Source organism: Trachypithecus francoisi, unplaced genomic scaffold (genome assembly GCF_009764315.1).
Source record: "Trachypithecus francoisi isolate TF-2019V2 unplaced genomic scaffold, Tfra_2.0 Lachesis_group5, whole genome shotgun sequence".
NCBI classification, from domain to species: domain Eukaryota; kingdom Metazoa; phylum Chordata; class Mammalia; order Primates; family Cercopithecidae; genus Trachypithecus; species Trachypithecus francoisi.
This window is the reverse complement of record NW_022681470.1, coordinates 1,253,077-1,267,181: the sequence shown is the minus strand read 5'-3', so window position 1 is coordinate 1,267,181 and position 14,105 is coordinate 1,253,077. Positions and strand designations below refer to the sequence as shown.

General features: G+C 42.8%; 1 pseudogene; it reads right to left on the bottom strand.

Moving 5' to 3' along the window:
* Window positions 1-8,050: 8,050 nt before the first annotated feature.
* On the bottom strand, window positions 8,051-11,106 carry LOC117075869 (annotated as a pseudogene).
* Window positions 11,107-14,105: the final 2,999 nt, after the last annotated feature.

Genomic DNA, 14,105 nt, shown 5'->3' with positions numbered 1-14,105 from the left:
GCTGCCATTTAACAAAACAGCTGAATACAATTTGAAGCCATCCTTTGATTTTTTTTTTTTTTTTTTGAGACAGAGTCTGGCTCTGTCGCCCAGGCTGGAGTGCAGTGGTGCAGTCTTGGCTCACCGCAAGCTCTGCCTCCGGGGTTCACGCCATTCTCCTGCCTCAGCCTCCGGAGTTACAGGTGCCCACCACCATGCCCTGCTAATTTTTTTGTATTTTTAGTAGAAACGGGGTTTCATCGTGTTAGCCAGGATGGTCTCCATCTCCTGACCTTGTGATCAGCCTGCATCAGCCTCCCAAAGTGCTGGGATTACAGGTGTGAGCCACCGCGCCTGGCTCATCCTTTGATTTTTAACAAGGGAAGGTTGTTTTCCAAGACCTCAAACAAATCATGTGAGTGTCAGGGCTACTATATTGACTCAGAAGGTGGACGAGACCCTCTGTCTGGGGATGGAGTGGTGAGAGGGCACCAGCAGGTGAAGGCCTTAGGTCCATAGGTGGCATTCATTCACCAGGTGTGGTGTTTTAGGGTCCTGATGTTTGCGACAAAAGTTATGTGTATATTACTAAAAGTAAATTGTAGAACATAACAAATAATCGTATATAAACCAAAAATGTCGACAACTACAATTATTATTATGCATCATTATCCTAAGTATTTTTACCACAATTAGAAGTAGTAGCAGTTGTTGCTGCTGCCACTGCTGTTGTAGGAATGGTGATGAAAACATGGAATAAAGCTCTGCTGCCTCATCATGCTGCTGCTCCTATGGCTGCAGATTTGCTAGTCCTGTGCAAACTTTGGACTTCTGTTGTGAAGCTGTAACTTAAGAGACTTTCAGTGCTCTGCTGCAACAGGAAAAACGTTTGAGTCAAGACAGAACAACAATTCTGTGAATTTGAAGGTGAAGGCTAGGATGGGTCCGGGGTGCAGTTGAAGAGGAAGAAGCACACATCACTGAAGGAAGGAGTGGAAGCCTATGGCGAATGGCAGGGCTTGGCCATGAAGCAAATTATTGGATTTTACGACTGGTTACTCAGTGAAACTGACACACCTGCAAAGCGGGAAACAGAGGACAAATAAACAGGTGATGTGTCCAGCAGCAGACAGGAGGGTCTTCTCAGAACACACCTGCTCCTTCACCCAGAACTTCTTCCTACAGCTCCAGCAGACATTCTCGTGGAGAAAACCACCATGTGATTTCACCATGTTCTGACTCCATGTTCTGACTCCACGTTCTGACTCCACGTTCTGACTCCACGTTCTGACTCCACGTTCTGACTCCACGTTCTGACTGGTACAGTATCCTTTTCTCCATTCTCTTATCTTCCCCTTCCTCATTCCATGATTGCACATAAAGCATCTGGGGTAGGCACACGAGCATATGCTGTTTTTGTGTGCTTGTCTGTACTAAATGACACATGTTGATCAGCAGCCAGATGAGATGGGGCAGAAAAATACTGGCCCTGTGAGGACTGTTTCTCCACCAGTGGCTGCTCACTCGGCTCTTATCTCTGTATTTCAGGACTTTAACAACAATAACAAAAAAAAATAATACCCTTGCATAGACTGTTTGATTGGTGAATTTTAATGTTTTTAATATAGCATTGTAAAACCAAAAACAATTTCATAACTTTTTTATCTACATAGTTGCTACACATAGGGCGAATCTGTTCATACACAGGACTAAATGACATTTGAAAGAAAAGAATGGGCCGGGCGCGGTGGCTCAAGCCTGTAATCCCAGCACTTTGGGAGGTCGAGACGGGCGGATCACGAGGTCAGGAGATCGAGACCATCCTGGCTAACACGGTGAAACCCCATCTCTACTAAAAAATACAAAATTAGCCGGGCGAGATGGCGGGCGCCTGTAGTCCCAGCTACTCGGGAGGCTGAGGCGAGAGAATGGCGTAAACCCGGGAGGCGGAGCTTGCAGTGAGCTGAGATCTGGCCACTGCACTCCAGCCTGGGCGACAGAGCGAGACTCCGTCTCAAAAAAAAAAAAAAAAAAAAAGAAAGAAAAGAATGAACCTCAAATACTTTTGCCTTCAAATCCAGTGTCTGTTTAAATACACATTTGCATATAATGAAAAAAATATGTAAAAATTAAAATGTAAGGTTTGTCTCACCATCCAGTATATCAGTTGGACCACAAGTGAGGAAAAAGAGGCATTCGTCTGCAGGAAGTTCTAAATTCTCCTGGGAGCCCCAGAACCACTTGCGCCTCCCAAGAGGACCCCGTCCTTGGCCTGTTGCCACTGGCAGGGCAACGTGGTGAGGTTTCCATGTCTTGGCCCAGGAAGCACAGGGAGGGTGGGAGGTTGTCTGTCTCACAGCCAGGCCAATATCCCTGACCAGGGCCCTCTGGAAGAAGATTCTCAAGGTCCCCGTCAGCTTTCAGAAGGGTTATGCCATTCTAGAGAAATTATAAATGCTCTTGGGGTTGACCCATCGCTGAGCTGGGCATCCCTGTGCTCTTGGGAGCTGGAGCAGGCAGGAGCCCCACCCCCCTGGGTGCAGCCGCCACGGCTGCAGACCCAGGCATCTCTGAACTCTGGAGGGTCCAGGGAGGTCCCCCTCACCCCCACAGGCTCAGAAGTGCTTGCTCCCACTGTCTGGCTTCTCCTCACTGCTGGCATCCACTCCAATCACAGAGAAAAGGGGAGTCTGAGCTCATGTACCTATCAACCCACCACCTAGGTATTAAGCCCAGCATGCATTAGCCATCTCCTCTTTGACTTTTAACGTGAAATTCTTATAATCATTTTATGTTATCAATGACCAGTCATAGGTTTTAAAATGCTGGCTGTTACTTGCATATAATAACAATGACATTTTTATTAATGAAACAAAACACGGGATACTTTTATCATAAAGATTATATTCTTAAATGACAATGATCACTGTACAGTCATTTATAAAATGACACCATCTATCACAAATAACAGTAAAAATTATATATTGTAATAGAGTTGAGGAGAGAGTTCTCAGCAAACTTTTTTTTTCAAAGAACACATTAGTTGCCTGTAAAAGTTGCATGTAAAATTGCTTCTGGATTTGTGTAAATGGCTTTTTCATTCTAGTACGCTCCTCTTTTCTTCAGATGTGTCGATTAAGCTCACAGACTTTATCATCAGTCTTTTGTGTCTTGTTCATTTAATGGTAAAATTTTCCCATCATTATTCATAATTACGTAAATACCTGGGACTTACAATACTTCGAATAGTCTGAGGTGAAAAGCCAACGTGAGGATGAACTTGATTTGCATTATCTGTTTCTTGAGAGGGCTCGGGAGCTTCACCCTCAGCCCCAGCCACCCATGGCTGTCACTTCTCACAGGGAGGGCTGAGATGTGCATTAAATTGATCAGTTTTCAATGTATCATGTAAGACCCAATAGTCCTTTGCACTGTGATCCACCTATAGATACACTCTCTGCTTATGTTCTTCTATATTGTTTCTCCCAGGTCAGTACCATATTATTGCAAATCCTGGGATTCATAGTGAAGCTGCCAGATTCATCAAGTAAAAAATAGGACAGAAAATAAACTTTAAAATTTAAATAAGTGACAAATGACTTTTGGGTGCACATACATGTCTTTGACAATCATCAGCAGTTAGATTCTGAGAGATAAATTTCCAAAAGAAATAATGAAAATAAATATACTTTAGCTGTCAATTCTAATCCACAGTATTATGATCCTTTCTTGTGTAGTCTCAATACCAATGACCTCAAGAGACTTGCTGGAGAGACTCCATCTGATGATTCAGCAGATAAAGTATTTTTCAGCATGTGATGGTTATTTATAGAGAAGGGTGCGAAATACATGGGGTGAGCTAAATATATCTTAGGGTAAGAGAATAAAACATCAGATTTCCTATTTTATCTCTTTTTGTTATATGGCTTACATGTGTTTTATTAACAAAATTATGTGGACATGTAGTTTATAAATAATTGCACATATATTTATAGTCCATGTCCAGGTATTCTTTTACTGGAGCTATACTCCTCAAAAGAGAGACCATTAAGCCTTTAAATCAATGATATCCTGGCTCTTTTCCTGGTTTTATCATGACAGCAAAACCAAGTTGTGCTGAGGGTAAAGGTGCATGTTCATGGAACTGTCCGTTGTTTGGTTCTGGAAGTGTGTTCCTTTACTAAGATTTTGAAGAATTATTAACAATCATTTCAACATATGAGGTTGAAATGATTAGCTCATACATATGAGGCTGTTTTAGAGAAATTTTCTACCTTAACCATTAATTTCTGAGTAAGAGGCAAAAATACTAATTGTCACCATTTCTGCATTGAGATATCTATATATCTAATCTATCATCTATTGCTCCATATATACATGGGATGATACTGTGATAAGTGACCTTTAAAATATAATTTTGACAGCTGTCATCTCAGAAAAAAACTGAGTGGTGTGGAATGGTTTTCTAATATTTTGTGTCGTTAAGTTGACTTGTTCTAATCACTAGATTAATTTGATAAAACAATTATGCCTGCATCTTGGCCAATAACATTAGAGAGTCATTTCAAAATTGCTCAGTGAAATTATGCCAGGTGTTCTGATATTACAGGTATCTTAACAAAACTAGAGGGAAATTACCTTTATTATTGGAGAAATAAGTGTTTCCAAAGCAAAAGAGGGGATCTCTCTATTAAGTGGAATCTCAAGAAAAGGATCAACATTTGATCATTTTGATGCAACTTTATGGTTGTCATAAAGTGATTACAACTAGTGTTATTCTCTTGACAATTCAGAGCTGGACATTGGGGATCCTCTGTTGAGACGTAGATAATTTATTTTTGAGATGGAAACTGAACTGTAAGAGAGCCAGAGCCATTTTTATGTGATACAGCTCACAGGGTTTGGTGAGCACAGTCATGCCCTCCAAAGGTGTCCATGTTCTAACTCTCAGATACAGCAAATACACACTTCATGGCAATGGGTATGAGAAGTTGCACATGGGATCAAAATTGCTAATTTGTTGGTGAAAAATAAGGATACTATCCTGAATTACTATGGTAGCTTCAAACGTCTAATCACAAAGGTTCAAAATGTGAGAGACAAAGAATTAAAAGCATTGAAAGGTCAGCATGTCAGAAAGACAACCAGATATTATTTTCTCAATTGTTTTGGTGATTCTTTCCCTATTAGCATAAATTTTATTCAGTTGCACTGTGCACATATGATTGGGTAATTTTTTTTATTTGTAGCATCAATGTGATAAATATAAAATGAGAATGCAGAACAAAGATACAATTTCTTTTTTTTTTTTTTTTTTTTTTGAGACGGAGTCTCGCTCTGTCATCCAGGCTGGAGTGCAGTGGCTGGACCTCAGCTCACTGCAAGCTCCGCCTCCCGGGTTTAGCCATTCTCCTGCCTCAGCCTCCCAAGTGGCTGGGACTACAGGCGCCCGCCACCTCGCCGGGCTAGCTTTTTGTATTTTTTTTAGTAGAGACGGGGTTTCACCGTGTTAGCCAGGATGGTCTCAATCTCCTGACCTCGTGATCCGCCCGTCTCGGCCTCCCAAAGTGCTGGGATTACAGGCTTCAGCCACCGCGCCCGGCCCAAAGATACAATTTCTAAAGAGGGATGCCCAGGTACCATGGGTAACTATACCCAGGAATAGATAGTGTGCATCTTATAAGAAATGTGTTGGTATTTCATATACTAATTGGTGTAGAAAATAATGCAGAGGCTGGATTATCAATAATTTATATGAGATAGGGCTTATCAAGATTAAGAGGGTAAAACAATAAAAGTGATTTGTGATAATTTTCACTAATGCAGAATTAACAATGATGATGTGAGATCTTTTGGGATTTTTCTGATGTAGAAAGCCAATTTCTGGCCAGGTGAAGTAGCTCACACCTGTGATTCTAGTGCTTTGCGGGGCCAAGGTAGGAGAATCACTTTGGGCCAAGAGCTCAAGACAAGCCTGGTAGCACAGTGATTTGGTAAACAAATCACTCAGGGTTTTAAAAATATATTTTAATTTACCCTTTTTTGTTAAAGGTATTTTAGCCTAGTATCTACTTCTAGCTTTAATAAATAATTTCTCTTAGCGCCATTCCTATTTATGTTTTGAGATTTATAAAAGCTGTAGAAATTTTGCTCTCATCATTACACTGATTTTTAGTATTTTTCTTCTCTTTGGCGTTATCCAGCTTATTTCTTTTAAGTAATTTTTTTTTTCACTTTTTGACCACTGCATTTCTGAATTCAAGGATTTACGTCTGGTTTTCAGTATAGAAACTTACAAACCACCAACTCTTAAAGGCATTATTCAAATTATTTTAATATATCCCATGAAAAAAGAGATTTGTCCTATTCCTTCTCATTCTAGCCTTCTAGTCTTCATAGATATATGTATTTGTTTTACGTTTTCATTTTTTGAGATGGAGTCTTGGAGTGTCACCTGGGCTGGAGTGCAATGGTGCAATGTTGGCTCACTGCAACCTCCGCCTCACAGGTTCAAGTGATTCTCCTGCCTCAGCCTCTGTAGTAGCTGGGATTGCAGGCACCCACCACCACACCCGGCTAATTTTTCGTATTTTTAGTAGAGACAGGGTTTCACTATGTTGGCCAGGCTGGTCTTGAACTCCTGACCTCATGATCCGCCTGCCTTGGCCTCCCAAAGTGCTGAGATTACAGGCATGAGCCACCGTGCCTGGCTTGCTCCTTTCTTTTCTTTCTTTCTTTCCTTCCTTCCTTCCTTCCTTCCCCTCCCTCCCTCTCTTCCTTCCTTCCTTCTTTCTTTCCTTTCTTTCTCTCTCTCTTTTTCTTTCTCTTTCTCTCTCTCTTTCCTTTCTTTCCTTCCTTCCTTCCTTTTCTTTCCTTCCTTCTCTTTCTTTCTCTTTTTCTTTCTTTCTTTCTTTTCTTTCTTAACAAATATTTTAGTCCTATTTGTAAATCATTTACACATATTCTTATGAAGAAAAATAAATTTCAGAAAGGAATCTTGGGACCATGGTAGTTAAAATATATATGTATATATGTCTGATCATTAGCCACTGAAGACAACGCAAGAGGCTTAGCAGTCATTTTGGGGGTTAGTGTATCTCCCCACGCAGGGGACAATTGAGAAGAATCCAAGCTGCTCCCTCATCTTCCTTCAATTTTCACCTTCTGAAGACAATATGGGGGAAGGGGATTTTCCAGTGCTTTCCCCTAGAAACATTTCAAGAGGTACAGCAAAGGCTTATGGTAACACTGAACCTGCTCTTTGCTAGAAATTTGGCAAGATTGCAATCTCTGAACCAACCTAGTAGAAGAGTCAGCCCAATTCCTATTCACAGGTACTTCTAAGAGGAGGAGGGATTGCTGCATTCATCACACCTGCTTCCCACTTGCTCTGTTCTCCCACCAAGGCCCCAGAACAGAGCTCTTGATATCATCTGATCTAGTCCCTCCCCACTCCCACCCCCCTCATTGACCCCACACCCAGACACTCTGTAACAGTTGGCCCTGGCAGCTCCCAAGGACTGCTGGGATGACGACACAGCATTTTTGCATCAGCATCGTACTCACAGGGAATCGGAGCTCAGCCAGGAGAGGTCCAAGAATGACAGAACTATGAGCACCCCTACCAAACCTCAGCTCTGCAGAGCCAAATAAACAATTCAATCTGACAGGCCAACTCCTAACACCCGATCCCAGACAGTCATCATTAGAGGCCACAGCAGATGAACCTCCTATTTACACTGAACTATTACCAATTCCCAGTAACAGTGGGGAAAGGAGAAACATGACAAATGTGGTAGACTCTATCAGAAATGGCAGCTGATGACAACAGTTAGCCTAGATCTTTGGGTCCTACCCAAAAAGCATCCTCAAGAACGATGAGCAGAGAGCTCTGTAGCTGGATGTACAGCCCTTCAATTATGAAGGGACGCAGAGAAAACAAGCCATGTTTTCCTATGACTATGTAGGAACTAGAACACGGACTACCCAGCCCTATGTCAAGGCAGCTTCTGAAAGGCCTTACCACTTACGGTCATCAGCCCACCCGCTTGGTAGGTGCATTTGGGGAGGGGGACTCACATCACATCCAGAGGGGGGAGCTGTCTAGGCAGACACTCACAGGGCAGCCCATCCCACTGTCACTGGGGCAGGCCAAACATGGTTAGGAGGGTGGACAGATCCCGGGTATCAGCCACCCCACAGGTGTCGCTCTGGCCTTCACACAGAATGCGAAATGCAGGGTGCTCCAAGTGTTCTCTGACATGGCACCTCCTTCACCCTGAGGGCCCTGGCTTTTCGTCCACATGTTCAGGGCCTCCAGAAAGTGCTCTGCAGCCTGCCAGTGAGCCCCAGGGTTGATGCAGCTGATGCCCAGGTTACAGCGAGACTGGATACAGCCAGGCTGGAGCTCAAGGGCCTGGCGGTATGCAGTTACTGCTTCTTCACTCTGGTTTCCATTCCACAGCAAATAGTCATTGGGACGAACACTGAGGGTAGCTGTGAAGCAGTTCATGGCCTTGTCATGCTCTCCACTCAGGTTGAAAAGGACCTGCAAGCCACACTGCACATTGGGGTCAATGGATATAGGGTGCAGTTGCACAGTTGCTAGGAAGAGCTCCTTCATTTCAAGAAACAGGGAGTCAGACAACAGAGATCCCAAGATACGCCGGCGCCCAGTCCTGCCCCATCAGCCCCTTCTTCAGTAGGTGTCACCAGATAGGCACAGGCTGGTGTGTAGCAGGGTTTCACAGGCCTGCTGCTGCAGCGGCTCATTGGTAAAGCTTGCAGCCAGCGCCATCAGTGCTGTCAGTTATCTGGCTTTAGCTCCAGACACCTCTGCAATGCTCTGATGGCTCACAGTTCTTGTTCCTTCTCTGCCTGGGTGGTACCCAGGTACTGCCAAGCTTCCATATTCTTAGGATTCTGCTGCATAGCTGCCTTAAAAAGCAGCACAGCATTTGGCAGGGACTATCGGGGGAACCTGTCTCTATAATTCAACATGAGTCCTTTTCTATTTTCCCTAAGTGTCGGCCAGTCTGAGAAATAAAGGGAAAGAGTACAAAAGAGAGAAATTTTAAAGCTGGGTGTCTAGGGCAGGCACACATGCTGGCAGGTTCCATGATGCCCCCCAAGTCACAAAACCAGCAGGTTTTTATTAGTCATTTTCAAAAGGGGAGGCAGTATACGAATAGGGTGTGAGTCACGGAGATCACATGCTTCACAAGGTAATAAAATATTACAAGGCAAATGGAGGCAGGGTGAGATCACAGGACCACCGGATGAGGCGAAATTAAAATTGCTAATGAAGTTTCGGGCATGCATTGTCATTGATAACATCTTATCAGGAGACAGGGTTTGAGAGGAGACAACCGGTCTGACTAAAATTTATTAGGTGAGAATTTCCTCATCCTAATAGGCCTGGGAGCGCTACTGGAGACCCAGGCTTATTTCATCCCTTATCTACAACCATAAAAGACAGACGTTCCCAGAGCAGCCATTTTAGAGACCTCCCCCTAGGAACGCATTCTCTTTCTCAGGGCTGTTCCTTGCTGAGAAAAAGAATTCAGCGACATTTCTCCTATTTGCTTTTGAAAGAAGAGAAATATGGCTCTGTTCTGCCCGGCTCTCAGGCAGCCTGACCTAATGGTTATCTCCCTTGTTCCCTGAACATTGATTGCTGTTATCCTGTTCTTTTTTTCAAGGTGCCCAGATTTCATATTGTTTAAACAATTTGTGCAGTTAATGCAATCATCACAGGGTCCTGAGGCGACATACATGCTCAGCTTACGAAGATGACGGGATTAAGAGATTAAAGACAGGCATAGGAAATCACAAGAATATTGATTGGGGAAGTGATAAATATCCATGAAATCTTCACAATTTATGTTCAGAGATTACAGTAAAGACAGGCATAAGAAATTATAAAAATATTAATTTGGGGAACTAATAAATGTCCATGAAATCTTCACAATTTATGTTCTTCTGCCGTGGCTTCAGCCCATCCCTCCGTTCAGGGTCCTGACTTCCCACAACAGGGCCCGCTTCTGAAGTCGCTGCAGCCCTTCTTTGAAAGGCTGAGGGTGATCACGCAGGGGGTTCTCCTCCTCCAACTGGTACCCCTTATCAAAGGAAGCTGATGTGAGGTCATCATAGTCAGAAAGCTAGGGGTAAGCATCAGCATCTCCTTTTGCCATCTCCTCCAACTCCGCCTGCAGCTCTATAGCTGACTTGGCGCGTTCAAACTCCCTATCAAGGGCAGTTGTGTTTACTGGTCTTGTGAATGATCAACCCAGGCATCTGATGTACTCAGAATTAGCCAATTTGGGGTCATCCCCTTTGGCCACAAAGTCATTGGCCATGTGCTGCAGATCCTTCTCAGGATGACATTCATGGTCCAACGATCAGCAGCTGCTGCTCCCTTAGGCTCTCCCAACCACAGCTTCTCCCCTGATTGCTCCAAATATGCCTCAGCCCAACAGCGGGGGGAAACAGCCAAGGGATCTGTAACTTCAGAAATGAATGATTGGGACCAGTCTGTCTCATTACAATCCTGAATTACATCCACAGCATCTCCAGCTGCAAAGACACTCTGGGCCCAATTCTCAGACAAGGCCAAGTCAGCCACACCAGGGGCTCCCTGGGGAGGCGGGAGGAAGTTTGACTCTTCAATCTGCTGCATCTCAGCCAGTTCATCCATCATGAATGTCTGAGGGGCGTGGGATACAAGGGGTACATTGTGGTCCTGCAGGAATTCAACCACCAACTCATCTTCAGAAGCTACTCCCAAAGGCTTGGAGACTGCCTCAGAGGCTCGGGCTCTGGGCAGGGATGGGGGGCAGGGGCCAGGCCTCAGACCTTCTGCTGAGATCGGGGGGTGTTTTCTCTTTTTACTGTGTTTAACTACATTAATCATGCTCAGTATTTCGGTTCACTAATCTCATCAGCTGAGACAAGTTTAATATTTAACCCATACGTTGTATATTAAGTAGGTTATTTGTATTTGGCTCTTTTTCAAATATGGCTTGTCAAGCTTGTAGTCTTTTGCTCTTTAATATTTTTTTTTCCTATTTTTCTCATTGTGTTGACTTAAACATTTAAAAAATAAGTCCTATAACTGTGCGTAACGTAAGTTTTTTTTTTTTTGAGGAGGAGTCTCACTCTGTCGCCCAGGCTGGAGTGCAGTGGCCTGATCTCGGCTCACTGCAAGCTTTGCCTCCCGGGTTCCCGCCATTCTCCCGCCTCAGCCTCCGAGTAGCTGGGACTACAGGCGCCGCCACCTCGCCCGGCTAGTTTTTGTATTTTTAGTAGAGACGGGGTTTCACCACGTTAGCCAGGATGGTCTCGATCTCCTGACCTCGTGATCCACCCGCCTCGGCCTCCAAAGTGCTGGGATTACAGGCTTGAGCCACCACGCCCGGCCGTAACGTAAGTTTTAACTTTCTTTTCACTTATGGGAGATATTACGTTTGAGACATCTGCAGTTTATGTCTGTTTTTAAAATTTGCTTTATGGCAAGTTTGGCAACCCACATGGATTTGGCAACTCTGACCACCCATATCTAACAGGAGCGCTTACTTCTCAGTCGATTATTTTCCTAAATGATTTCTTTGGTTTGCTTCTCTAGTTGGAAAATTCTCATATTTTACTTTCACTTTCAATGCTATACAGTTGTTTAAAGATTCTTGTAACTTTCTGAGGATTTTAGCTTTCTTTTTTTTTTTTTTTTTTGAGGCGGAGTCTTGCTCTGTTGCCTGGACTGGAGTGCAGTGGCCAGATCTCAGCTCACTGCAAGCTCCACCTCCCGGGTTTACGCCATTCTCCTGCCTCAGCCTCCCGAGTAGCTGGGACTACAGGCGCCCGCCACCTCGCCCAGCTAGTTTTTGTATTTTTAGTAGAGAGGGGGTTTCACCACGTTAGCTAGGATGGTCTCGATCTCCTGACCTCATGATCCGCCTGTCTCAGCCTCCCAAAGTGCTGGGATTACAGGCTTGAGCCACCGCGCCCGGCCAGGATTTTAGCTTTCTACATTTAAAATGTGTAGAATTCATAGTATTTTTCCAACAAGCACAAATGTCAACAGTGTACACATGAAATACATTTTACACAACTTTGTTTGTAACAGACAATAAATCTCAAGTTACTTTATATAGAACATATCCTTTTCTCAACATACTGTAAAGTAATAATTTGTAGAGTTTAACTTTAATACTAGGGAACTGATTTTACATTTAGCACAAATTTCTGAAATAAATGTACTCTACGTCAGAGAACAGTACCTATACATGGCCAAAACTACTGATTTTCTACACCACTGAGAACATATTGGCAGAATTATTTATCTGAATTCAGATTTTTGGCTTCAATCACCATGCTTCCTCATTAGCACTTCCCTGAATCCATGAAAAGAATCTGTTTGAGTCTTCCATTTGAACTACAAATTTAAAAATTTCAATGCCATTTTCATGTGGTGAGATAGTACTTGCTGGTAACATTTTAGTCAATAATTTCTATTATTTACAATGTTCAGAAAATATGACCTGCTGCGTTTCTGGGGTAATAAATTCAATGACATATTTTAGGCCTAAAACTTTACCACCTAAAATACTCATATCTAATATTTGAAAATAATGGGCATCCTTTGTTTACTGGCAAAAATAGATGCCATTTATTCCTATGCCTAATTAGTATAACTTACTAACAAGTTAACATTATTTATGTTCATTTAGTTGTGGGACACCAAAAAGTTAATTTCTATAATGACCTTAATGTTACCTAATATGAATGAAAATGTGACAGAGGCTAGGAGATGGAGTGAATAAAAAGAGGGGAAATGTTCTTCAACGAGTACCAAGTTTCAATTAGGAGAAATAAGATTTAGTGATCAATCGCACAGAATAGTGACTATAATAAATAATGTGTATTTCGGCCGGGCGCGGTGGCTCAAGCCTGTCATCCCAGCACTTTGGGAGGCCGAGACGGGCGGATCACGAGGTCAGGAGATCGAGACCATCCTGGCTAACACGGTGAAACCCCCTCTCTACTAAAAATACAAAAACTAGCCGGGCGAGGTGGCGGGCGCCTGTAGTCCCAGCTACTCAGGAGGCTGAGGCAGGAGAATGGCGTAAACCCGGGAGGCGGAGCTTGCAGTGAGCTGAGATCCGGCCACTGCACTCCAGTCCAGGCGACAGAGCGAGACTCCGCCTCAAAAAAAAAAAATAAATAAAATAAATAAATAAAATAAAAAATAAAATAATAAAAATGTATATTTCAAAACTGCTATAAAGACTATTTTCAATGTTTTCACCACAAAAATTATATGAAGCTATAAACATTAACTTGATTTAATCATTTTACAACATAAACATATATCAAAATATTACACTGTAGATAGATATATACTACTATTTTTCTTTTTTTTTTTTTTTTTGAGACGGAGTCTAGCTCTGTCGCCCAGGCTGGAGTGCAGTGGCGCGATCTCCGCTCACTGCAAGCTCCGCCTCCCGGGTTTACACCATTCTCCTGCCTCAGCCTCCCGAGGAGCTGGGACTACAGGCACCAGCCACCTCGCCTGGCTAGTTTTTTGTATTTTTAGTAGAGACGGGGTTTCACCGTGTAGACCAGGATGGTCTCGATCTCCTGACCTCGTGATCCACCCGTCTCGGCCTCCCAAAGTGCTGGGATTACAGGCTTGAGCCACCGCGCCCGGCCATATACTACTATTTTTCAATTAAAAATACAATTTTTTTAAAATTCAATTTTTCTTTTTCAATGAATCTTTGATTTCTTCACTTTAAACTCTTAGGTATTAAGCATACCAATGTTTAATGGCTTAGAATAGTACCTAACACATTATATGAGCCATACACTAACTACTACTCCAAATTATCTTTTTCACAGCATTCTTCAAATACAAGATTATTCTGTATATCTTATTAAAATCGATTTTTCTGTCTTATCTAAATATTGATAAAAATAGAAGGTAGGGCATTTGCCTGTTTCACACATTCCAAAATCAAAGGGCAGTTTCACTAATTATTTTTACATTCAGTAATTCATTTGTCTCACACAGTAAACACAAATATTATGTAACAGAACTATATTCATATTCTTCATCCTAAAAATGGAGA